The sequence below is a fragment of the Fukomys damarensis genome, unplaced genomic scaffold (assembly GCF_012274545.1).
Source record: "Fukomys damarensis isolate Sample0158 unplaced genomic scaffold, DMR_v1.0_HiC HiC_scaffold_4, whole genome shotgun sequence".
Lineage (NCBI taxonomy): Eukaryota > Metazoa > Chordata > Mammalia > Rodentia > Bathyergidae > Fukomys > Fukomys damarensis.
In genome coordinates this window covers 34,580,265-34,605,952 of record NW_022900916.1, presented here as the reverse complement: position 1 = coordinate 34,605,952, position 25,688 = coordinate 34,580,265, and the positions used below count along the sequence as shown (strand labels likewise).

Genomic DNA, 25,688 nt, shown 5'->3' with positions numbered 1-25,688 from the left:
TTCATATATTGAGCTACTTTGATTGACATATAAAGGTTAATGACTTGTCTTTATAAACCTTGCTTGTGATCATTACATAATTGTGCTTCTGCATTTTGTTTAAGGCTTATAACCTTCAACTGTACCTTTCCTTATAAATATATGTCTTTATGTTTGGTACAGCTTTAGTAATCCATTAATTTTTAACCTTTATTAAGGTTAAAACAAATTACTTTATCTTTACTGTATTTGATATAAACAATATATGGGGTGTGTGTGTGTGTGTGTGTGTGTTAATAATCTCACAGCCTCGATCCTTACATGTATGGGTAACCAGTCACAATTATTAGCAGAAAAACTGAAAAACTGAACTTACTTTATATTGTTTACTAATATTTTTATTTTTTAAATATTTTTTTTCCTCTCCTTGCTTTTCTGTTTCTATCAATATGCCTTATACGCTAATACCAATAACCCCCCAAGAAAAGATATGTGGTGTTTTTCTATACTATTACTCAAACCATATGAACCCTCACAGTTTTTCCCTAGTATTGTTTAAAAGAATAGCTCCTACTCTTTTCTCACCTACTGCCCCAGAAAACCCTGTAAAATGAAATTATCTAAAATCTTTGACTTTTCCCTCAATACAACTGAAACCAGAGCTTTTAAGTTAATACAATTTGTAGGTATTGTTTTCAAGTATTTCTCTTCAATGTCAAAATCTTTATTAGTACCTTCCTTAGATGTGCCCAGACTATCATTCATGTGCACAAGCCAAGCCAAAATGACTCTCTTAGGTGTTTCATTTCCTCTTCATCTTCCTATATTTTGAGGTCTCTGGTAAACTTAACTTGGTTAATGTCCTCTTTTAAAGTATTCTCTTAAGATGGACCACTATGTTAGAGAGTTAGCTATAACACTCAGCTTTGCACCTCTCTTCTACCTTGCTTAGCAGCTGGGTCCCTGTTATGCTTTGCCAAACAAAGGTGATAGAAGGTGACCACAAAACTAAAGGAGAAAATGGTCTCTGGTTTGCTCCTACCCCACTACTTGGCCCTCACTGCCTTGCACCAGCAGCAACACCTGGCTCCTGTGGCAGCAGCTGAATCCAGCACACAGTTCATTCAAGCTGGCAGTCAACCTCACTGCATGCCACCCTTGTCACTATTCCCACCTACCGAAACACTGCTCAAATTAGTCTTTCCTTGGGGCTCAGAGAACACAGCCCCAGCCAAGATACATGCCCTTTTCAGGGGTCTAAAATGCAGTGACTCAAAGTCTTCCTCCCAAGTTCCAAAGCTGCAATAACTCTCCCCTTTTCCCTATTATCCCCTGCTTCCAGCAGAGAGGCAGTGACTGCCTTCTGCCAGTACTATCTCTAAGGGGCCTAGAAGTTGTACTGTCCAAGATCCCCAGTAGCCATATGCAGTTACTGAGCCAAGGAATGTGGCTAATCCAAATTGAGGTATACTATGAGTGCAAAATATGCACTCAAGTTTGAAGACTTAGTATGACCATGGGTATGATGATATGCCTCACTAGTAAGTTTTATATTCATTATGTGAGAATATTTTAGATACACTGGGGAAAATGAAATTATTTTCACCAATTTATTTTTATTTTAGACATAGCTAACTATACAAACTCTAACTTTATAAATGTATTACTACACAAGCTATACTTTAGACAAGGTTAACTATCTAGAGGTTCACATTTCATTTTAAACAGCACTACCTTAGATTTAGGTTTTTGTTTTGTTCTGTTTTGTTTTTGCCTTTAGAGCTTTCAAACATCTCATTAGAAATTTTTACATTAATTTCTCTGTAAATATAAATGGTACATTTTTTGTCTCTTTAATGGACTCTGCCTACTAGCTACTTAAATTAATAAAATCTCTAAATCTTTGATTATTCATGGCCCTGTTTTCTTTTACCTGACAGTTGATTGAAAGCTAGGCAGAAAATTCTGGGATTTTGTCCTTTTTCCCCAGGAATTTCAAGGTGTCATTTCACCTCCTAGCTTCTAGATTTGCAGAAGCAAACCCTATACTCAGAATGATCTTGCTTCCTGTAGTTCCCATTAATTGTTATTTGTGTCAAGAAGTTTATAAGATTTTCTTTATATCCTCAGAAATTTTCTCTTTATCTTTCAGATATCTTAGCCTCTATGATTAGGTGTACAACTTTTCTTATCAATCCTACCCAAAATAAAGTGTCCTTTCAATTTAGAGAATCCCGGGCCAGTGATTTAGCTTAGCAGTTCAGTGGCCTGCCTTGCAAGCGCAAGGACCCGAGTTCAATCCCCAGTACCAATAAATAAATAAATTAATTAATTAATCAATTTAGAGAATCCAGTCATCAGCTCAGTGAAATGTTTTATATCATTTAATTATCACCTCTCCTAACTCTTCCTTTGTTTCCTTCTAAAATTTCATCTATTTCATCAAATATAACATGCATAGTTATTTTTCCCTAACCTTTAATATCTACAAAATCAAAATATATCTTAAAATTAATAGTAGCTTAGAATCAAATGGCAATAGTTGTCAATGTTACAAATGTCTAAATAGCACTGAAATTTTCCTAAGAATCCTTGTGAGAAGTGCCTTTTCTCAATGTTCTCACTTGACTCTTTGTGGCTGCTGTGCCCAGTGGATGCCTCCTTATTTTAATTTGCCTACTCAATTGCATTCAGGTCCAGTTGCTGGGCTACTTTCACTAGAAGTATCTGCTGAATAATGGGAAAAGAAGCAGTCACTGTCTTGGCATGCCAACCAGCTGACCAATCTGCAGTCTTTTGTCAAGGGAACTTGGAGAAGGTCTATGTCAATGATGGCAAACCTTTTAGGGCTTCCAAAGATACAAACAGCATTCTGCCATAGGCTTGCCAGTCTCCCCACACTTTGCAACTACATCAGTTGACAGAGGCATGGAAGCTTAAAGGTTTTCTCAAGAATATTCACACAGACTGGGAGCCAATTCTTTAGGTCCTGTACTATATCAAATCTAAGCCAGTGGCTAACATCCATCATTAGACGCTCTTCTACCAGTAAGAAAAAGCTGGCAATTAGACTGCAACTTAAAGAAGAAAAAAAAAGACAGTAGAAGTCTGACAACCCCCCAACTCCCTAGAATCGTTTCCATTTTAAAAATATATATTATATCTTTATATTTTAACATTAAAGAGTTCAAGAATTTAATGGCATTTTTTTCCTGGTGTCAGGGATCAAACTTGGGACCTTGCACTTGCAAGGCAAGCTTGGCACCACTGAGCTACATCCCCAGACCCTAATGGCAATATTAATGAAAAGCTGAATGGGAAAATCTTGGGCAATGTAATTAATTCTTATGAAAATAATTTCTCTACAACGTATTGTCACTATCAGCTACCTACATTTTCCTAAAAAAAAGAAACTAGGATTTAACAAAGCCCTATTTACTACAAGCACTGTTAAGTCTTTGTATATAACAGAGGATTAAAAACTATTAATACCAAAATACAATCAAAAGAATGATAGAGTAACATGGTCCACTTTACAGACTACTAATAAGAATCAGACACAACTGATGGACAAGGTTTAAACAGCTAAAGAATAGATAGCCTGCATTTCAGATCACTACCTTGATTAAATACTGTATAGCAATAAGTCCAAGATTAGACTCAATAACAGGTACCAATCCTATAATGCTGGTGAAAGACACAGTCAACTGCTATACAAGTCAACCAATCAGAGCAACAGTGACATCCTCTCAAAAGCTAAGAAGCAAAATTAAGTTGTAGGAGAAAACAGGATGATAAACCCTCTTCTCCAAAGGAATATATGCTGTGAAACCAATTTTATTCTCAAAACTATTTGAAAATGCCTCCAACAGAATAATATATCACTTCCTAAGAATCAAATTTTGTATCATGGGCACAAATACAAGCATTCTTATTAACTCATTAAATGTAGGCCTTAGAAAAAAGACAGACCTATAGGTTTTACCTCAACTTCTTTGCCACCTCTAAAGAAATATGAAGGGGTTGAAGAGACCTATCCCTTGGACCACATCTTGTCAGTAAAATTCACTAGGGTAGGTACAGAAAGTACAGCAGACAATGTCAACACAACACACCCACCATGTCTGCTCTACAATATATTCTCCATAGATAAAGTCGATCAATTGTCACACCTCTCTGACAATATCCACCACCTAAAAATTCATTCTTTGGCAGATGTTTGATTGTGTTCCTTAAGAAACTATGCTAAATTAAAACAAAGATTAGTAAAAATACATTGATTTTAAAACCTTACCACATCAATGTAGAGTTTAATTTTATATTAATTTCCACCTCAAATATAAAGAGATGGCAGAAAGATGTAGCAAAAGAGGAAAACTTGTAAAATTCCCTAAGATTTTGCATACATTTTAGGATTATTCCTGTTCATTTCCTTATTTGACATTCTTCTGCTCTCTCTAGTCTATTTTATTAAGGTATGATTGACATAAAAAGCTGTGCATATTTAATGTACACATCTCTTGATGAATTTGAGAATAAACACCCATATAATCATCACCAACATCAAGGCCACTAACATATTCTTTACCTCTCAAAATTTTCTTCTACCTCCTTTATTATTGCTATTGTTTCGGGGCATTTGTGTGTGCAAGTGTGTGTGTTAAGAACACTTAAGATCAACATTTATAATACAGGATGGTAAGATAAAGGCACTGTCATAGTCTCACATATTTCTTCTCTCTGAGTTAAAGTATAGGTATTCTTCAAGAAATATGAATTATGATGCAGAATTCACAACAAAGACAAAAAAGCAACAACAAATGAAGCAAGCTGTTTGAGAGCAGAGAACATTACAAAGGACTTTTTGTGGATCTAATGTGTGGATCATAGTGGGAAGACAAGGATTCAACTAGCAGGATACAGAGCATAATATCTGGGCTTTGCTCTCCAAGAGTCTATCAGGACCCTGGATCTCATGCTAACAAAAGACATCAGACCCATATGGTCCTTTCATTTTCAATTCCATTTATTTTGTTATCTTTTATTACTGATGATTTCAACACACCATGTATACCATTTAAATTTTGAAATGTATAATATCCTATTATTATAATAGCTGCTCTTTATAAACTATCTCCTTATACCAGGTATTTTAACAGGTGTTTTATATACATGAATTTATTTACTCATCACAAAATCCCTCATGGTAGCTATACTCTCCTTTCAGAGTTAAAGAAAGAGGTAAGATAAATTGCTCAAAAATCACATAGGCAAATGTGGTACAATTCATATTCTGGATGTACTGCTCCAAAAAACATGTGCTGCTCACTAAGTTACATGATCATAACTATAAGAACCAAAATGATTAAAGACTCAGGAGAACAATGCTCATTGCTCTGATTCAAATACTGATAGACATGTCTCATCTCCCCTCACCCAACAAAGCTCTTCTATCTAAGGCTCACTTTTGTGGGGCAATGTCATGTGGTCTGCCATTCATTTGTACTTCATACAACTGCAAAGCAAATACAAATACTGGTATCACACAGCAAGTGAGGTTGAGAAATTCTGCTAAAGAGCTATTTCAAAGGTACAAATCTGCATGTAAAATTACATTAAGAAGCATAAAATGAAAGATTAGAGTCAGATTATGAATACAAAAATACTGTGTATATCATTACATAAAAATTAAAATAGGTTTATGTGAGGTCTTCTCCCTTCAGAGTTACTAAACTTAAGAACATGAATTAATGTTGAAGTTCCTTTTGTAAAAGTGTAAATGTCTATGCAGCTCCACAAACTGGGCAAGTACAGTGGTGGTAACCCTTCTGAACTCCTTCAGTAACCAGCAACATTCCTTCCAAGTGAAAAGGAAAGAAATGGATAATGCTGCCATGCAGAGGGAGTATGCCCACCAGGCTTTTGAAATGGACCATTTACTATGGAGCAGCCTTTCAAGAAGAAAAACACTGTGGAGCGCTAAGTGAAGCAAGGAGAAAAAGCTGGAAGATTAACTACAGTAAATAGTATCTTGGGCATACCGCCTACATGTTACACCAATGTTTAATATCCTCAAATTTTAAAAATGAGTAGGTAAACAGCATCAACTTATACAAATAAAATTGTATTTCTGTGATGTAGACAACCATTTCTAAATTTCAACTACATTACAGATCTGGAGAGCAGGGGCTTTTTAATTATGCAAGATTAGTCACTGACATAGTACTCAAATCCTACACAGCATGAACCATGTTAGCTAAACTAACAAAATGAATAATTTAGCTCTCAACCAGCAGGAATTCACTATGCCACCTTCATTATTTACCTCACAATACCCATTTCTATCATTTTTGAAATAACAGCTGTACGTGTTCAAGATGAGCCACTGGCTGCCTATCTAGTTTTTGATACACATATCACAGGAAAATAAATCTTTCCTCCACTCAAAAACTTGGGGTAACCAAGGCTGCTTTAAAGTCAATCCACACTTTTATTACTGGCCTTGCTTCTTAAATTCTAACCCATTAGAAGTCAATAATTACTAAAGTATAATCTATACAATCAAACATCACATAAAGCTCATAGATTGTTATTGCCACTGCACACAAAAGAATACAATGCATCCCCTTCATCAATTACAAATGTTCACATTTTTTTCTATTTGAATTTGCTTTATTGGAACAAAAAAAAAGACATTTTCTTTCTTTTTTAAGTAACAATTTAAACATAAAAACATGTCATTTATCTTCAAAGGAAGAATTGCATGGCTTATCACTGTAACGAACAGGGTTGTGAAAAACAGCACAGATATGTTTACAGCAATCCTGAACAAATTTTGTCACAAAGACTAAGACTTGAACTTGAATACTCTCTCACCCTCTGCCAAACACCGAGTTTCCTGGTTACTCAATTCATAGGAGGCCTACACAGCTTCGATTCAATGCAGATGATAGCCAACATGGACATTTGAAAAATGGCCTTTGAATCAGATACTGCCATTTTTTAACTAGCTATAATGGTACCAACTCATATTCAACTCCCAGTAAAAATAATTTTAAAAATAAATAAATACTATCAAGGAAGAAAAACTTTAGGGCTAACTATAAATTTCATTAAGATGTGTAGCAGATGTTACACTAAGATAAATATTCATTATATCTGGCTTGCACCGCAGTCCATTTTATCTTTACAGTGATTTCCAAATATTCCAACATAACATGCTTACATTGTACAAAAATCAGCCACAACATATTTGTGGTGCAAACAGTTTGTCATTTTTTGCTTAGTTCAACATGACTAAGTTTGTTAATATAGTTTGACAGACTTGCATAACATCCTAAAATGTTTTGAACAATGCAGTTTAGGCTGCAATGCAATATTAATGAGTGAATAATGTTCTTGAATATAAGGTTTAATATTTAATGATTCAGAATGCTGCCTAGATTTGATGCAGAAGAAAAATATGGTTTGGAATCAGTGTACTTATCAGGGGACCTGAGATAAAGATTATCTATGCCAGGCAAACCTTTAACCTAAACTTGGAACCAGGGTCTCAGGTGTGAAACTGATGCTTCACCAACTGAATTTCTAGTGCTTATGAGTATTCACAGGATCACACTATTTATCAAGTATCATTTATCAGAAATTTTTTTTTTTGTACCAGGGATTGAACTCAGGACCTTGTGCTTGCAAGGCCGGTGGCAGAACCACTGAGCTAAATCCCTAGCCCATTTATGAGAAATTTTAAACTACTATGAATTCACATGTCTGTGCAGAGGTGGCACAGGCAGAAGGTTAGTGAAAAAATAACACTGGGTAGTCTACACTGAAATCATTATACTTGTATGAATTAAAGCTGCCAGTTGCATCAGTATTTCAATTCAATTAATGTGTGAAACTAAAAAGTAGCACGTTGAGATCAAATAATGACTTGTCTCCTTATCTTCTATAAAGGAAAGCACTTAATCTAAAGTATTACATAGCAAAGTTGGTTCAATGTGTCAATCTAATCCAACAAATGAGCAGTCTGCAGATATTACTCGATTTTCTTCATTTGCAAACAATCCTTTGAGGATATACTCCCAAGTGAAATAAATACGTCACACATGTGTAAATACTGAATAGTTTCTCTGGTGTGAAAAACTATAAAAGTACACAAGATCCTAATAAGATAATTAACAATGTGAAATAGGAAGAAAAGGGCTAAAGGTGCAGGGCAAGTGGGAAGGGTAGGGGAAAGGGAATGAGAAAAGAAAAAAATATGAGAAAATAAAAAAATGGAAATAAAGTGTTTGTAAATGGGGAGGGGAGGAGAGGGTGAAGGGAGGGCAGGGACAAAGGGAAAAATGAGAACCAAGACCTGTCATGTGAAGGTACAGGATCCCAATAATGAATGTAACTGTACTGTATACCTAAAATGTACCAATAAACTCAATAAAAAGAAAAAAAAATAAACTGAAGAACAAGAAAGAGAAAGCTGAAGCAGGAGAACCATTGTGAGTTTAAGAGAAGCCTGGGTACATAGTGAGTTCAAAGCCAGCCTGAACTACATAACAAGGCCCTGTTCCAGAAAAGAAAAAAAAAAAAAAAAAAAGCAAACTTTATTGAAGTCAGTTAAATAATACCCAAAGTAACAGAGCATTGAAGGAAATACTAAATAGAATGTTACTGTTACTTTCATTTTAAATTAAAACATTATCCAAAAGATAAAAATAAGTCCCAATCTCCACAGTGTATTTGAACTTCTAAAAAAAAAAAAATGACATTAATCAGTAAAATTTATTCCAGAGTTAGATCCTGAGTTTAAAACTACTGTGAATTTACCAATAACACTCCAAGACAATAGTTTTCTCCCTATGCCGAATGATTGTCGCAGAATCAAACAAAATGACACTGCTAAACTCTAATCAAACACAAAATGAAAAATCCATGTTATCATGGAGACATTTCACCTACATTATCACAATGACTGTTATATTTTTAAAAAGCAATGGTACTTTCTATATGCTTCATTTTATTTCTATATTAAAGGAAGCAAATGAGCACATGGGTAAATTAATTCCTCTCTAATGCCTAAACTTTCATTGAAGTCCTATTTTGATAGTTTACAAATATCTTATTTAGAAAAAGAAACATCAGAAATATTTAATGCTTTACTTTTCAACTAAAATAACATTTTTAATCAATTACTCACTAAGCAGTTATTATATGCTTAGAACGGTGTATATTATGTTAAAAAATCATGTCAACTAGTGTCATTTCTTTCTTTACATAGTATACCCATAATGCTATTCTATCCCACATTTACCAGATCAGTAATTATATCAAAAATCATTCCAAAAATAGACAAAAACAGAAAAATATTGCTTAGAAGTTTATACTACAAAGTCTTAAAAAGTTTGCCCATGATAAGCAATAATCTTCATTCAGTATGAGACCTTAATTACCAACACAATCACTGAGAATGATTCTGTTAAACCATCTAAAAGAATTATGTTACAAACTCAATGAAAATTAACAGATTCTTTCCAAGTCTTGATATTTCCTCCAGGTACATGTGGTGTCTTTTTAAAGGTGCACAGATTTAGTAATTAAGACTCTTCTCAGTATAAATGACTGAGTTAAAGGCATATAGACATTCATCTTGTTTTAGCCACCTCAAACCAAAAATATCTATTAAATTACAGCAGCATTTTTAATTTTCTAACATTCTTAAGAAAAAAGATAATATTTAGAAAAATACACAAGAAATTATTAATGATAGTTATCATTAGAGAGTGAGATGGAATACTGGGTATTAGTATTTTTACTTCTATAATGTCACTTATGCAATTATCTCACATTTAAATAAAACAAAATACGTGAGAGCAGCATAAACACAAATACTAACTACATACATAATTTTAAATTTTCTAGAAGTGATATTAAAACAGTAAAAAAATCAGTGGAAATTAATTTTAACAATGTATTTACAAAATATCCAAAATAATCACTTCAACGCAATCAATATAAGAAATTATTAAAGAGATTTCATATTTTATACTGAGAACCTACCCCAATTTGGAGCAGCTACTCTTCAAGTGCTTGCTATCTACCTTGGCCACAGGACAATAGTAAGTTGCAAAGTCATTCACCTCAATACATTAGATATGTTTTCCTTAAATGTCAAAGGAATAGAGAGGTGCTCATTAAGTCTTCTCTCTCTTAAGTTTTTACTTCACAGCTTATGGATTTTTCAGATTTCTAAGATCTGTATCAAGGCTTAGCTCTTGATGGCATCTTCCTCACCAAAAATTACTTAATTTCTCGCTTCAAGGCCTGTATTTTGGTTACTATGTGATGCCCTCAACCCTTATTTTTATTTACCTTCTGGAACACAAAAGAAGTTTTTAAATTACGTGTTTTTATTCTATCTTACTATCTTCATTTTGAGGTTTAAACTATATTTATCAGCAGAGTTATCTACTGCTCATCATCTGTATCTCCTTTCAGGATGTCTTTTTCAAAGCCAAACAATTTTTTCTCCACTGCAGTATTCTAACATCGGAGAAACTTGGACCTACAGAGATTTCCAACACTTAAAAATTTTCCTTAAAAAAAACTTCTCTAAGTAAGCAAAAAAAGCAAAAGGAACCAATACTCAAGAATCAACCATTTAGCACCAAATCAATGCTAAAACATAAACCAAATGAACAGCTACTAAAGACTAAAATACTTCTTTAAGAGATTAAAGCTGAGGCATAAGTATCATTAGTTCAGGGCTAGCCCAGACTAGAGCATGGTGACACATGCATATAATCCCAGAACTCAGAAGGGTGAGATAGGAAGATTGCCACAAGTTCAAGGCAAGCCTGGAATACATAGTGAGTTCAAGCAAAACCTGAACTACATAATGAGACTCTCTCAAAACAGAAAGAAAGAAGGAGGGAGTTGGGGAGGGAAGGAAAGGTGTGTATGGGAGCAGATGGGGGGAGCACACATACACGTGCAAATATATTAAAGACAAAAACCTATCCTATTTCTCTACTTGTACTTCTAGAACTAGAAATGGGAACAGTCTCAGAGAAAGATAATCAATGAATGGCTCCTGCAAAAGAAAAAAGTTCATCTAGCTTCACTTAGTTTGACTTTTCTGCATTTCATCAAAATTTTGTATCTTTAAAAACGGTAAAGCCAAGAGGAAATGAGAAGGGACCTATAGAGAAGAGACAGATATTTTACTCTACCAATTAGGAAATGATTCCTGAAATAAATGGATATAACAGATAATCATATTTATAGAGCATTTATTATGATTCTGTATGAGTTTCTGTGCTAGGCTAAGAACTTGCATGGACTGTCCCGATTAAATGCTCAAAACACGCCTAAACAGAATCTTGAAGTAAGGGTTGTTATTGTCCTCCATCTTACAGATGTGGTCTCAAAACTAGGAACCCATAAGGTTGGAACCCCAAACTTAATAGTCCAACTGAAGAGACCACGTTCTTGACTATCACACTCAACTGCACTTTGGTTCAAAGAGAGGAAAAGCTCTTTGTAAGAATAAGTATTTTGTATGAAAAATTTAATGTGTGCCAAGCACACTTTACATATTATTTAACAAACATTCTTATCTAACCTTGACTTAAAAACAAACATCATCAGGAGGCTGAGGCACGAGGATTGCTGTGACTTCGAGACCAGCCTGGGCTACATTGTGAGTTCTAGGTCAGTCTCAACTACATGGTGAGATCCTGTCTCAAAAAACAAAAAACAAAAACAAACTTATCAGATAGGTATCCTTATTAACCCAATTTTCTATTTGAGGAATAGAGGCATGAAAGGGTTACTCATCTATTCAAGACCATAGATTATAGGCAAATCTGGCATTCAAATTAGACCTCTCCAACACTGAGAGGCATTAACTTTTGGCCCCTGCCCCCCCACTAATAAATTGGATAGATTTGATGTTAATTGCAGAAACCTATAGTAATTAGGCTTTCTTAGTAATAAAATGATATTTACAGTACATAACAGTTCAGAAAGAGTATTGGCTGTATATAGATAACCTGAAAAAAAGTAAGCATTACCCCCCAAATAAAAAAGCCACTCACACAAAAAGACTATTATAGGGTACAATACTGCTTCAATTTCTAGTTCAATTTTAGCTTCACTTAATAGAATTAACTCAGAGTGGGAGTACAACTTAAATAGGACACATTTACAATTCTTTTTCTTTTCAAATATCTATAGAACCCTTATTAAAATTGCTCTTCCATTTAATGTCGCATAATAATGGCCACCTCCTGAAACCTCATATACAATGCACTCCTATCAGCAGTAAATGTTGCCATGATATTAAATTACCATTCGTTTAAATAGTGATTGAGCAAGAATAAAAATGAAAATGAGTAACCCTGTTACACAGTTTCATTACAGTTTCCCAGATGAAATGAAATGCCTTAGTTATTGAAAAATAAAAAATGTATCTGAGTTTCCAGGACTTGCAGTATGTTGTATATATCTATGAGCAAGTAAATGGGGTGGAAAAAGACATAAGAAACCAATGAGGTCAATTTGAACACTTTTTGAACAAATAAATCCTAAAAGTATAAGAAGATATATAAATAGAGATAAATATAATTAATCAAGAACCTCAGAAGACAACATCTCAGGTAAGAGAAATGTTTCACAGACTATATACAATCTGATTTGCAGAAGACTGTTAGTAAACATGAAATGCTCACAATTGCTAATTCTAAAAACCCCCTTAAGAATCATGTTTACAGAACTAAAAGAGTACAGAGTTGGCAAACATGCTCTTAAAATAGCTAAAGACCTGTTTGATTTTAAAATGGACTTTAAATGGTAAATCAACCTCTACAGGTTTGGATCAAGCCCATGAGAAGATGAGACAGACCATTTGTTTTTAAAAGAAGAGGTAAGAATAATAAGTACCACAACTGAGCCTTTATTTTTTTGGGGAGTTACAAAAAACTCAAGATCTCACATGACTCCAAAGTGTGGTAAGTGAGGAGATGATAATTTTGTCACTGTCCTTCATGTATGACAATGAAAAAGCACCATGTGGCTATAGAGACCAATTTTACTTTCTTTCTGTATATTGACAATACACTCCAAATTATAAATTCACATTTACATAGTCTTCTATTTTACATTTTGAGATGCAATGTTTTAACTCCAGCTATGGCAAAATGGAAAACATGATTTTTAGGTATTGCTGATTCAACATATGTATCAAACTTCCACCATCATATTTGTAAAAATGAGGGTGCTTATTCAAGAGTTTAACATTTTTAGAATCAGTTATTACAATATTATCTTATTTTTCTTATCAAAAATAGAATTGAAGTTTATGAGTTCAATAAAATTTCATTATATGAGTTCAATAAAATTTCATTATTTAATCTTTATAACAAAAGTAGGAGGGAAGTATTATTTAATGCTTTTATAATTGTTTCCATTTTTAAATATGAGAAAATCAAATATAAGAAAACTGAGTCACCCATACTCGACTAATAAGTAAAGAAGGCATGACTAGAATACAGTCCCTTCTGATCAATTCTGGGTTACTTTTGCTTTAAAAACAAAACATCTGAACTCTCTTCCACCTATAAAATGCTAGCTGTGTTCATTATACTAAATCAGCATTATGTGGTTTACAGGTGAAGTACATGTTGCTCACAAGACTCATCCTCACCCAACAACGAACCTGTACAATGAACTAGCATTGTGCATCTCCTAGTAGTCTGGAATCAATAAAAGCTCCAGAGTCAGATATAGTGGTTACATGCCTGTAGCGCCATTTACATGTGAGGAAGATCATTTGAGCCCAGGAGTTCAAGGCCAGCCTGAGCAACACAGCAACATCCCATCTCAAAAAAAAAAAAAAAAAAAAAAAATAAAATTTAGATCAGTATGAAGAATTGAGAAAACAAAAGTCTAAGATATAACTTTTCAAAACTAGAATTGAGTCACTCACTTCACCTGGACATTGTTTTACTTAGGTAAAGCTAGTTTATTTCTTCTATGACACTTGGTTTTAGAACACAACCATACATTTGTAGATACAACATGGTATAAAACGTATTTAGGCTCTACTTGCTTTGGAAATTTAAGAAATACTGAGCTTCTTCCAGTTCAAGTGAAGTTTTATGCACTTAATTATAACTATTATGCATCTGTTGACTCTCACCGGCTGTATCAGGATTTTGTCCAAACAGCTAACCAGAAAGCAAAAAATTTTAAACTGTATTAATTTTAACAACTACCCAAAATGATATGGCAATATTTTAAACCAAGAACATTAAAAAGACTACTTTATCCCATTAGGAACCACCCATCTAAAATCAATGGAAATACTGCCCAAATAAATAGATGTGACATAGCACAGTCACTTGAGTATAGCACAGCAACACAATACTGATTTCACTACTATGTTCCCAAAATTTGCAACAGTGAGAAAAAAATGAACTCACTGGCTATTAGTTAACTGGAGCAATTACCCTGAAGGTAATTCAGCAATAATATTTTGTATGACTTTGACTTAGTAATTCCTACTTACAAAAACCTACCCTAAGGAAATATTGGATAAGTGTAAGTTTAATAACAAAGATATTTAATTAATGTACTAATAATGGTTAAACATCCTGAACCACCCACTTGGAAGCCTGAATGTCTAATAGTGAACTACCATAAAATTATATACTGACAACATGTTCATGATATATCTCAAGAGCAAATATAAAACAGCTTATAAAAAGAATGGCAATATGACACTCATTCTAATTTTTTCTTTTGTGGATATATGTCTATATACCGAAATATTTACCTGGTTTTGCATGAATAATAGGCTTATGGACAATTTTTTTTTCATTTTATTTAGCTGCATTTCTCTAATTTTTTATACATTGTGTTATTTTTGTAAGCAGGAGAAAATTTATTACTATCACATGTTGTGTGATTTTCACTTTGACCTGTACACAGTCTTAGGTACTAGAAGATATTCACGGATAGGATGACAATAGAACACAGAAAAACAAACCAAGCTATTATCAAGAAGTGACTATGAGACAAGGTAAAAGAAGCAAGAAGCAGCAGACTCTGGAAGCGACACACTTAACTTTTCCAGCATCTTTATTTACTGTCTTCTTATCCTCAATTCTTTTCTGAACATACATAACTCAGTTTCTACCATGGGGTCAACCTGACTGCTAGGCTGGACAGTTCTAAATACAGTTTTATATGCTTTACTTTTGCATATTTCTAGGCTATCTTTTGTGGCACTTAAATTCTATGATCCTAGCAAGCATGCCAGAGCTTGGGAAGCAATGCCTGACCCGCCCACAGCAGTATCAGTAGCTGCTGATATCAGGTTCCTCCAGCATTTAGGGGCTTAAGAGCAGAGAGAAACTGTCTATTCTCTGGACCTCTTCAGGGACCTGTCACATGACTGCTGGAGCCTTTTCCAGACCTAATGCTATAATATATGTATTCCAACCTTCCAATTCTTTTTGCTCGTTCATTAATTACTTGCCCTTTCAAAATGTCCTCTCTTCCATTACAGACTTCCTGGAATTGCTGTCTGGCTTCTCAATATGTGGTATCAGATGTCCCATAAACAACAGGACTATTATATTAAACCATGAATGAGATCCAAGCAACCTATTTCTCCTCAAGTCTATTAACTTGATGTTCCACAGGTTGAATCTCACTGAATTTGCCATTTGCCAGAAAGCCTTTCCAGGTAGATCTCTCAAGTTCTTACCGCTATTCTGGATATCTCTTAATACCTGCATGTTGGAGAAAATCAGCTGAATGAGGGGAGAAAATTAATTGTTTTCTCTCTAGTGGAAAAATCTGGAGGAAGATAAGACACAGAGCAACCACTTCAAGACTGGACAACATCCTTAGAAGACGTCTTTCTAAGTGAAGTGGAGATGACCTCACACAGTGAAAAGCAATAAATATTCCTATCTTTGAAATGACAAGACTGAGCCATCAAAGGGGTTAGCTAAGTAGATTTCCTATTCTTTAACATTGTGCCACTGGTTATGCCAAGAAAGACTGCTGCCTTTATGCAGAGAAGTGTCACCAAATGTACCTAGACTAGACAGATTATCAATGGTTTTCAGAACTTAAAAAGAAAAATCAATCAAACTGAAATTTTTCTGCCTTCTAAACACATGAAAAAAAAAAAAAACACCACAAAAAGATTCTAATTTGTTTTGAGAGGCTATCAGGCACAACAGCATCAAGAATATTTTCAATGCTAAAAGTAAAAAAATTGTTTTCACTTTATAGCCTCTCCAAGACTTGTACTGCATAAGTATATGCTAAATATATACAGGTAACACTACTAAGTCATAAAAAAGAATGCCTGGCACAAATTTAAATGACCACTATAGTAAAGAATTTGATCTTTTCCTTTTATATAGTCTCTCTAGGCTTATGTCAGTAAACTAGAATAAACATGTTATTAAAAGAGAATCAATAGCAGGCTTTAAAATATACAGTACCACAAAAGGTCAAGCCCTGGTATCGATTTTAATATAGCGTTTTTTGTGCAGTTTCCCAAAGGGTTCTTTTCTAATATTGTTCTTCATTTTTCTCTCACTTTGTTCCCTGACTGGTGAATTTGTTGTTCTTCTCTGCGAAAAGCTGTCTAAAGCTGAGTTTGCTGAGTGTATGTCATTCCTATGACAAGCTGCAAGAAAATGAAAAACAAAACAAAACAAAATCAGACCAAAAAAACATTTAAAGGTAGTGAGTGGGAGGATAAATACAAGAGGTCATGAAGCACAAGGCAACCTTCAACTCTTCAAATGGACAAGAAGATAATGAAACTCAGTACACTGTGTCACTATGGGCTCCTCTAGATCTTTGCCTTCTCTGGTTCCTTGGGGAGATCCTGATTCCCAGGAGGAAGTATAGGAGACCAGGGAGATAGAAAGGAGGAGAACAGAAAAAAGATGATCTCTCAGGTTTCAACAAAAACTCTCACCAAACCAGATAAAGAATGCGGAGATTCAAAATACAAATCCCTATTACTCTATATTTCTCTTGATTGTAAAGTCCAATGTTCTTTATCTAGAGCCACAGCAAAAAAAAAAAAAAAAAAAAAAAAAAAAAAAAAAAAAAAAATCAGAGGTATATGCCCCAAGACACAAGATATTTCCTGACTGTCCCAAAAATCCAGGCTCAAAAAGTATGTTAAACATGTTTTGTTTCTATTTCCTGTGAAATATAAATGCATAATATAGTATACATTTTACATGTAGTTACAAATTTTGAGTAGGATTTTGGCCAAAAATAAATACAGTCAAACTTTAAAATATATTGTGTACTGTCAGGTGTTCACTTTTAGACAACACTCACTAAAAATAAAGCAACCAAGCAACTGTCTCTGGACAGAATAGAAAAGTAGATCATTTTTGCCTCAGTCACTTGAAAGCAAAAAAATATAATGCCCCAGAAGTACAGACGTAGTCAAGGAAGCCTACTGGAAGGGACCTGAGTTACAGTTGCTTCCTTAAAACCATGAAAACCTGAAAAGGAAGTACTAGGAAAGAAGGCTGGGGGAAAAGGGAACCAGATTTGAATCTGGATGATGCCTTCTGACAGTAACAGTGCTAAGGGTAAGGGCCTTAGCTCTCACCAAGCTGCTTTCTGATTGTAAAACAAACCCACAGAAAACATAGCTACCACATCCAGAGATCAGAGGCCTTGGATCCTGAAAAAGCAGTGAAGGTGTCTTAAAGACAACAACACATGGACTAAGCAGGCCTCACCAGAGGGCTCCTGGGGAATTCAAAACTAATGTGTGCAATGTACCATCAGCACACAGTAGGCAATCATTAAATGAAACCTGCTGCTGTTACAAGACAACTCCCCAGGCTCTTTTTCTTTTTGTACAAATTTTATCTTGTTTTAATCTATTGGCCACAACAGTAAACTATTATTGTAACTTGCTGATATTCTTTTTGGTACCTCCTAGAAAAAAATGAGTTTTGCCCTTACAGATTTCATATTCCAGTGTAGGAGGAAGGAAATAAACAGATTAAAGTGCTCCAAAGAAATACAAAGCAGGAGAAGGACAGCTTAAGTGAGAAGGTTTTGTAAAAACAAGAACACCCATAGTTATTTTAGACAGTGTGACCAGGTCGAGCCTCTCTGTGAAACTGAGAACTGTGAATAGTAAGAGGGAGCTAGTCATACAAAATATGGGGTTCAAATAATCTTGACAAAAAGCTGTAAGCACAAACAGGTTTGGCATCCTACATGGCTCAAGTGTTCAGTGAAAGAGAAAGAGAGCTGGTGTCAGTATATAAATGTATAAAAGATAAGCAGAGGACAAAAGGTCAAAAAAAGGGCTTCAATTTTATGCTAAATCTAATTTTAAAAGTCACAGGTTTTATGTAAAGACAACAACAAAATTCAAATACTTTTTTAAAAACATGATAACGTTACTTCGTGAAGAAAAATCTGAGAAACAAAAGTGAATCCTTACAGGTGACTTTGTAATAGTACAAAAGAAAAACGAAAATGGCTTAGACAAAGATTTGTCAACCTCAGCACTAGTAACATTTTGGATAAAATAATTCTGTGGTTTAAGGGGCTGTCCTGTGCATATTTAGTTATATCATGAGCTACGGCCTGCTAGGTGTCAGTAGCAGCCCAGATGTCGTGACAATCTAAAACATCCCCATAGCCAAATGTTTCATAAGGGAAAGAAGCAAAATCTCTCACAGTCAAGAATCACTGGTTTAGACTAGGGGAGAAATATAAATGATGAAAAGTTTATGGATTTGCAAAATATTTTTAAAGTATAGATATCAAGGCCAAATTAATTGGAAAGGGAAAAGGGGAAAGTGAGGACATGAAGGCAAGAAGGAAACAAGAATAATAATCAAAATTCTAATGTTACATTCATCTTTTTGCTAAACTAACATTTCTTATACTTTCAATAATTTAAAAAAAGAGCTAAGACAAATCGAAGTGGTATTGGACAAGTTATAAAAACTCACTTGGGTAATGGTTTGGGCTTCTTTTATTCAATTCTATAAAAACTAAAATACAAAGTTGACAGGTATATTCATAAAAAAATGCACGATTTCCAACAAATTATGGCAAATTCTACAGAAAAATTAATCTTAAACTACTATTTGACAGTATTTTGACAGTTTTACTTCAAAATACACTCATGTGAATTAAAAAAACAAAAACACCAAAAAAGTCTTTTTATTTGTGAATTTCCTCACAAACTAAATTATTTATTTATCGAGCTGCATAACCAAAGCAGTAATGACTGTGAAAAAAACCTGTAAAATGTTAACCTTCAAAAGAGGCTCAGATGGAGCATTCATATGATACAAGAAATTTTCTTTGACCAGAAAACAATTTAGCTTCTGAAACTCTCCGGAGCCAAGTGAAGATGAGTGTAGTTTCAGATGCCAGATTGCCTCGGTTCAATCCCAACTGCTGTCTTTTTTGGTGTTGTAATTTTAAGCAAGGGAACTTTCTTTGTTTCAACCACTTCATCAACACAATGAGGAGATCAGCAGATGAGAACCTGCCTCACAGGAATATGGTCAGGATAAAATTTTTTTTTTTTTTTTTTTTTTGGTACCGGGGATTGAACTCGGGTCCTTGCGCTTGCAAGGCAGGCCACCGAACTGCTGAGCTAAATCCCCGGCCCAGGATAAAATAATTTGGGCAAAGTGCTTTGGATAAAATAAATGATAAAAAATATGTGAGCTACTACTATTATATATTTTCACATATTACTATTATTAGAAATACTACTTTTATTTGGGAAAATTTCTTAAATGGTATTTATTACCCAATCTAAAATCTTCTTGAAATTTATATACAGTATACAGAATAAAGCAGTTATACAACATTACTCAATCTCACTTTGCTTAAAAACTCTATATATATCTATACACACACACACACACACACACACACATATATATATATATATACATATATATGCGTGTGCTTAAAAACTATATGTGTGTGTGTGTGTGTGTGTGTGTGTGCGCGCGTGCACGCACGGGGGTGGGGGGGCAGGTTCCCCTGATGTAATCTTTTTCTATTTGAGACACAACTGCAAAACACTTGGAAGAAATATGTGATTTTATAATGCAAAGAGTAAAGGGGAGAGAGAGGGTGCAAAGGGATGCATATTTCTTTGGTACATTTTTTTATACTCAATATTATCCATGTAGTTGGAGAAATGGCCTTTCTCAGTCAAACCTAGCTGGTTTGTTTAGTTTTTGGCAGTGTTAGCAAATCCTGGGGCATGCAAATGCTAGGCATATGCTCTACCACTGAGTTACACCCTCAGGTACTCCTACTTGGTTCTATACAAGTAACAAAGGAGTTGTAGAAAGTGTTGAGTTATGGTCTTTTAATTAAGAGACATTTTTTCACATTAAACTAGTGATTTCAGTGACTTTTTTGGATATTATTTTGGTATGGTTTCATTTTAATCCATCACCAGAAAGGAAAAATTACTCTTTTTTTTTAAACAGATCTGCCCCAAGTTTATTTGTCCAAAGAGTACAGGAAGACACCAGCCCCCTACAAATGGCAGCCCAGGGGTCACACCAGTCCTTCTGTCCTCACATCAGGAGATAGAGGCATTTGCTGTGGAGCCTTCACAGCGGCATGAGCACCTCTGAGAGCCTAAGCTGGAGCAGAATCTGGAGTGGTGGCCTGAGCCTGAGCCTGGGCCTGGGCCTTGGTTGGATCCTGGGCCTTTAGCCTGCAAAGCCTACGACTCTTGGCAATGTGGGCACGGATACACTTTCCAAGTTTGGGGTGGGCAATATAGGCAAGTTGAGCCAGCCTGTAGTTCACACTCTTTGGCATCTTGGGCTTTACTTGGGTTTGACGAGGGCTGGATTATATTTTTTTAATATAATCAGCACTCACAAAAGGGTTCTAGGAAATAAACTATCTAAAAGATCCATTCTGAGAAGTTATGATGGAACCTGAATTTAACTCACTAGTTAAAACATTTACATGGCTAACTGCCATTTTTACACTTTATATTTAACATTAAGATCACACTAGGCCTTGGGGGCCGGCAGGACCCCGGCCCCAAGATGGCAGCGCCCAGCAAGACACCTGCAGCTGCCTCTTGCCCAGGCGATGGCGGCAGCAGGTCTTTGGGTCCTCGCTGGATAGGCATTTGAAGGCACTGGGCATAGACCAAGCCATACATGGCACCTACATTCTTGGCATCCTGCAGGAGCAGGAGGAAGAGAAGCTGGATGCCTTGCAGTGCATCCTCTGTGCTTTCCTGGAAGAATGATTCCCTCCTTAACATTTGCAAAGAGATTGTGGAACAGTGATCAGAATCTCATAATGCTGTCCCCAAAACGAAGAAAGATGGTCCAGGCCATCACCACCCTGATGAAGAAGCAGGCACAGGTTGTGGTAAAGCCCTGGATGGTGTCAGAGGAGCAGCGGCAGAGCCAAGCTGCCCCTGCTGGCACAGTATGTCCTAGTGACTGATGAGGAATATTCTTCCCTGCTGTGCGACCAGGGCTCACAGGACCTTGAAAAGCAGCGCATTCGCTGCCTGTCTTCATTTTCTCCTCTACAATGACAGTGACTCAGCCAGGAACGGTGGCATAGGCAGGAAGATAGCAAGTTCAAGGCTAGCCTGGGCCATTTGGTGACTCAATAAATCCCTACCTCAAAAAATAAAAAAGGCTGAAGATGTAGCTCAGTACAAAGGCCCTGGGTTCCATCCCCAGTACCAAGAAAAAAAAGGCGACCCTCTGTGGCCCTGTGTGGCTGTGACCCATGATCGTGAAAGTTGAGCTGGTTGCTCATACACACACGTACACACACACTCACATGAACACAGGCACATGCTCACACACATACAGCGGTTTACACACACACACAAATGTACATACACTCACATGCACACATTTTGGTACTAGAGATGAGCCCAGGTCTCGCACATGGTGAGCTCGTGTTGTGCTCCTGAGCTGACCCCCAGGTCTGGACTTCAATTTTTTTTTTTTTTTTTGATCAAGGGATCAAACTCAGGACCCTGTGCTTGTGAGTCAGATGCAGTACTGCTGAGCTAAATCCCCACCCTCGGACTTCTGTTTTTAACACATGATCAGTATCTTCCTGAAAACTTCAGTGTGAAACAAGTAATGCCTCAATGGACTGTTTACACTGCACTTTCAGAATGTCTGTGTTTGCCTGATGGTTTTCTGTGTGGTACAGTGTCCTGAGTGTAACTGAGGCACAAAGAAGCATCGAGGCATTGGGACATTAGTGGCAGGAACCTTATAACATCTTGGAAAGAGAACATAAAGACTGAATGCTTTAAGCCAAAAATATACATAGTGACACATCTGTGCTAAGGAAGAACCCTCCTGACAGAATCCCTTCCTAAGCTGCAGCCCCGAGAAGTCAGGCTTCTAAGTCCACCTTGGAGTGAAGGAGAATGATGGTCATTAGGGAAGGAGAGGTGACTTCAAGGACATGCATTCATTCACTTTTGGTGGTGGGTTAAACCTGGGGTCAGGTGCTTGCCAGGCACGTACTTTTCCAGTGAGCTACAGTCCAAGCCTAAAGCACTAAAATAGAAAAAAGCCATGTTTTAAGAGAGGAGCTTGTCTGATAATAAAATCTTTAAAAGTTGTAAGAAATGTGGGCTGGGGATGGTTGCACACACCTGTGATCCTAGTACTTGGGAGGCTGAGGCAGGAGGATCACTGTGAGTTCAAGGCCAGCCTGGGGTACATGGTTCAAGGTCAGCCTGCACTACATAGTGTGACCCTATCTCAAAAAACAAAAATGAGTACAAGTTTTTGGCTAGTCAGAAAATCTAACAATTGTTACTTATTTTGTGTCTCATAAATTCAGTCTTTATGGTTATCAGAAAAGTTTTAAACTTCAGTAATTTAGGAAAAAACTTATTAAGATTATTTAACTTTTCAAGCATTTTTACAGTGCCAAGTACATAGTTTTCCAGTTACACTCATCACTAGAACTGTCACAGTCAGGCCAGCAATATCCTGCTGTTGAGTATTTACATTTGAATCTTCAGTTTGATAATGTACTTTAAAATTCAGATTTAAATTTGAAAGAAAACCAAACACCTCCCACAAAAATGATCACCCTACCCTACCCCAAAATAAAATCTGAAAGCAGTTTTTTGCTTTTTGTTTTGTTTTGGTACCGGGGATCAAACATGGGACCTTGTGATTGTGAGGCAGGCAGCAGAACCACTGAGCTAAATCCCTGGCCCCAGCAAATTATAATCTGAAGGATATTATGGAACTTCTGTCCTGGTAATGTCAGCATTTCCCCTAGACCGAAGATAAATACAAGGGTTATGTTTGAAGTCTAGAGCTCAGCATTGGAGAGGGGACAGCAGGGTGAGTACTAGTACTAGCTGGGCCCTCTGTTACCTGTGCCTCAATCCCTTAACTCACCTCACACAGATCTGTTCCAAAGCACCACTGTGGAAGACGTCCTCAGCACTCAGAAACTGGAACAGGACTTGCTCTGGGACAAGTCCCAAAGGAAGAAGGAGCAGGACAAGCTGCAGAGGGAGAGGGACAGACTGGCCAAGCAGGAGCTCGAGGAAAAGGACACAGAGAGGGGAGTGGAAGTGATAACTTCAGCCAGCTTCACTCTTCCCCTGGTGGACCTCAAGCTGAGCTGGGTGCACAGACTTGTGTTTAGAAAGACTGAGAGCACTGGGGCTAAAGGTTTCCTCTTGTATATGGTTAAATAACAATCATTCTAATTATGGTAAGTGTGTGTTTGGTGGTGTGACTCATATTATAGTCGTTGTTCTTTACCAACTCTGGAATGGAGCAGCCATCATATTTTAATACTCAAGTTCCAGGCTTCTTTAGCGCAGCAGGGGCACAGGATGCTCGGGTAACCCCACATGTAGAGGTTTCCCCGCTGAGATAGGAAGCTCTTCTGAATCCTGAGTTTATGTACATGGCAGCAAAGTAGGAAAAGGACTATTTGGCGAGGGAATGTTGTAGATCTGAGAATGTTTTTAAAGAAAGTTTCAGCTTACCAGACAGTAAAATGTCTTTTTAAATAGTGATAGTTATGTATTTTTCCTCATCTGGGCAGTGTAAGGAGAGAGTTGGTATTGAGTGTAAGGATATCATTGTTAGCTGAATTAATTTTTTTATAATCATGAACCCCCTTTAGTGCTAGTAGATTTTAATCCTGATTTGCCCTGAATCATGACTGTTAAGACCTCTAGTTTCTGGTTTGGAGAAGCTGGAGGTATAACCTTTATAAGAAAAGCACTGAAACCCTTGATGACACAGAGATGCTTAGGACGGGGCCAGAAGGTGCTTAACGAACTTATCAATGTGCAAGTGAGTAGGCAGGAACCTGGGATCAGAGGTCACAGGGCACCTTTCCTGCCCTTGTCACAGACATGCTGACTGCAGGTCAGGCTCTTCCCTTGCTGACTCCAAGCAACAAAGTGACCAGGGCTCAGCACACTGCCATCCAGGAGCCAAACTGGCACTTTTTAAACTGGCACTTTTTTGTTGTTGTTGTTGTTGGTATGGTACAAACTAAAAATAGTTTTTTGCATTTTTAAAAGGTTAGAAAAGAAACTGGGAGGATTACATGTTTGAGCCCAGGCTAGGCAACTCAGTACTTAGTGAGCCCCTGTTTCAAAATTTAGCTCAGTGAAAAGGCACTGGGTTTAGTCCCTAGTACTGCAGGAAAAAAGAAAAAAAAACAACAACAACCAAAAAAAAACATTACGGACAATAAGTGGCCTGTAAAACCGAAAATATTTACTATCAAACTCTTGAAGAAAGTTGGCTGAGCTGTTTTATATCACTATGATATTAACAAGATCTTTTACCTTTGTACAGAAGGTTTTTTTAAAAAAAAAAGGTCATGAGTAAAGAAAAGGAGATACATTGCCTCTTCACAGTCCCAATAACTGTGGCATTGCAAAGATGACCATTTTTTAATAAACTTTATTTAAATCACTAAAAAAAATCACACTACAATCATTTTAATGGGATAAACTGAAATATTTTCCAAATGAAATGGCTGAAGCCTAGAGGCACTAGACAGTTTGTACATAAGGAAGCAATTGCAAATAGTGTAAAACCAATAAATTGCTCTCATGCTATTTACACACATTTCAAAGGAGGAACTCAATCTTCTTGTTCCAAAGGCAGACTGCCCAGCAGCTAACTTTTTTAATCAATTAAAAAACAACGTAAGTTTGTAGACTAAACTCATATAAAAGGCAAACGAACAGAAACACTACCACTTTATACTACTATGCAACAGCAAAACGAGTGTCAAACAATACAATCAAAAGCAACTTATCAAGCAACACAACCAATATAAAATAATGGTATAAATCAGAATCTCCTGTGTGTTTTTTTTTAAGTCTAAGGAATAGACATACAAAATGATTTCTGCTCTGAAATCATCTATTAAAGGAAGTCTTGTACCTCTTCATTACCTCCTGACTCCTGAAGGGAGGCTGACAAATTCCCCCACGATGGAAGGTGCCCAAATTGCTTCACTGAACCACAACTCAGCAGACCACCAGTGGGCACATGTATGCCTCACTGACCAGAAGTAGATACTCATCTTTAAAGTTTATAAGGCAGGGTACCATCTGCTGCCACATAATCCCACTGAGCTATTAAGGAAAATGT

The 25,688-nt window shown here is 36.1% G+C and overlaps 1 protein-coding gene and 1 pseudogene across 2 annotated transcripts in view; one reads left to right on the top strand and one right to left on the bottom strand.

The window, feature by feature from the left end:
- Positions 1–25,688, bottom strand: part of Chchd3 (coiled-coil-helix-coiled-coil-helix domain containing 3) — a 286,903-nt gene that overhangs the window by 190,663 nt on the left and 70,552 nt on the right. The gene's annotated exons all lie outside the window — the stretch shown is intronic.
- LOC109117651 lies at positions 21,093–23,758 on the top strand (annotated as a pseudogene).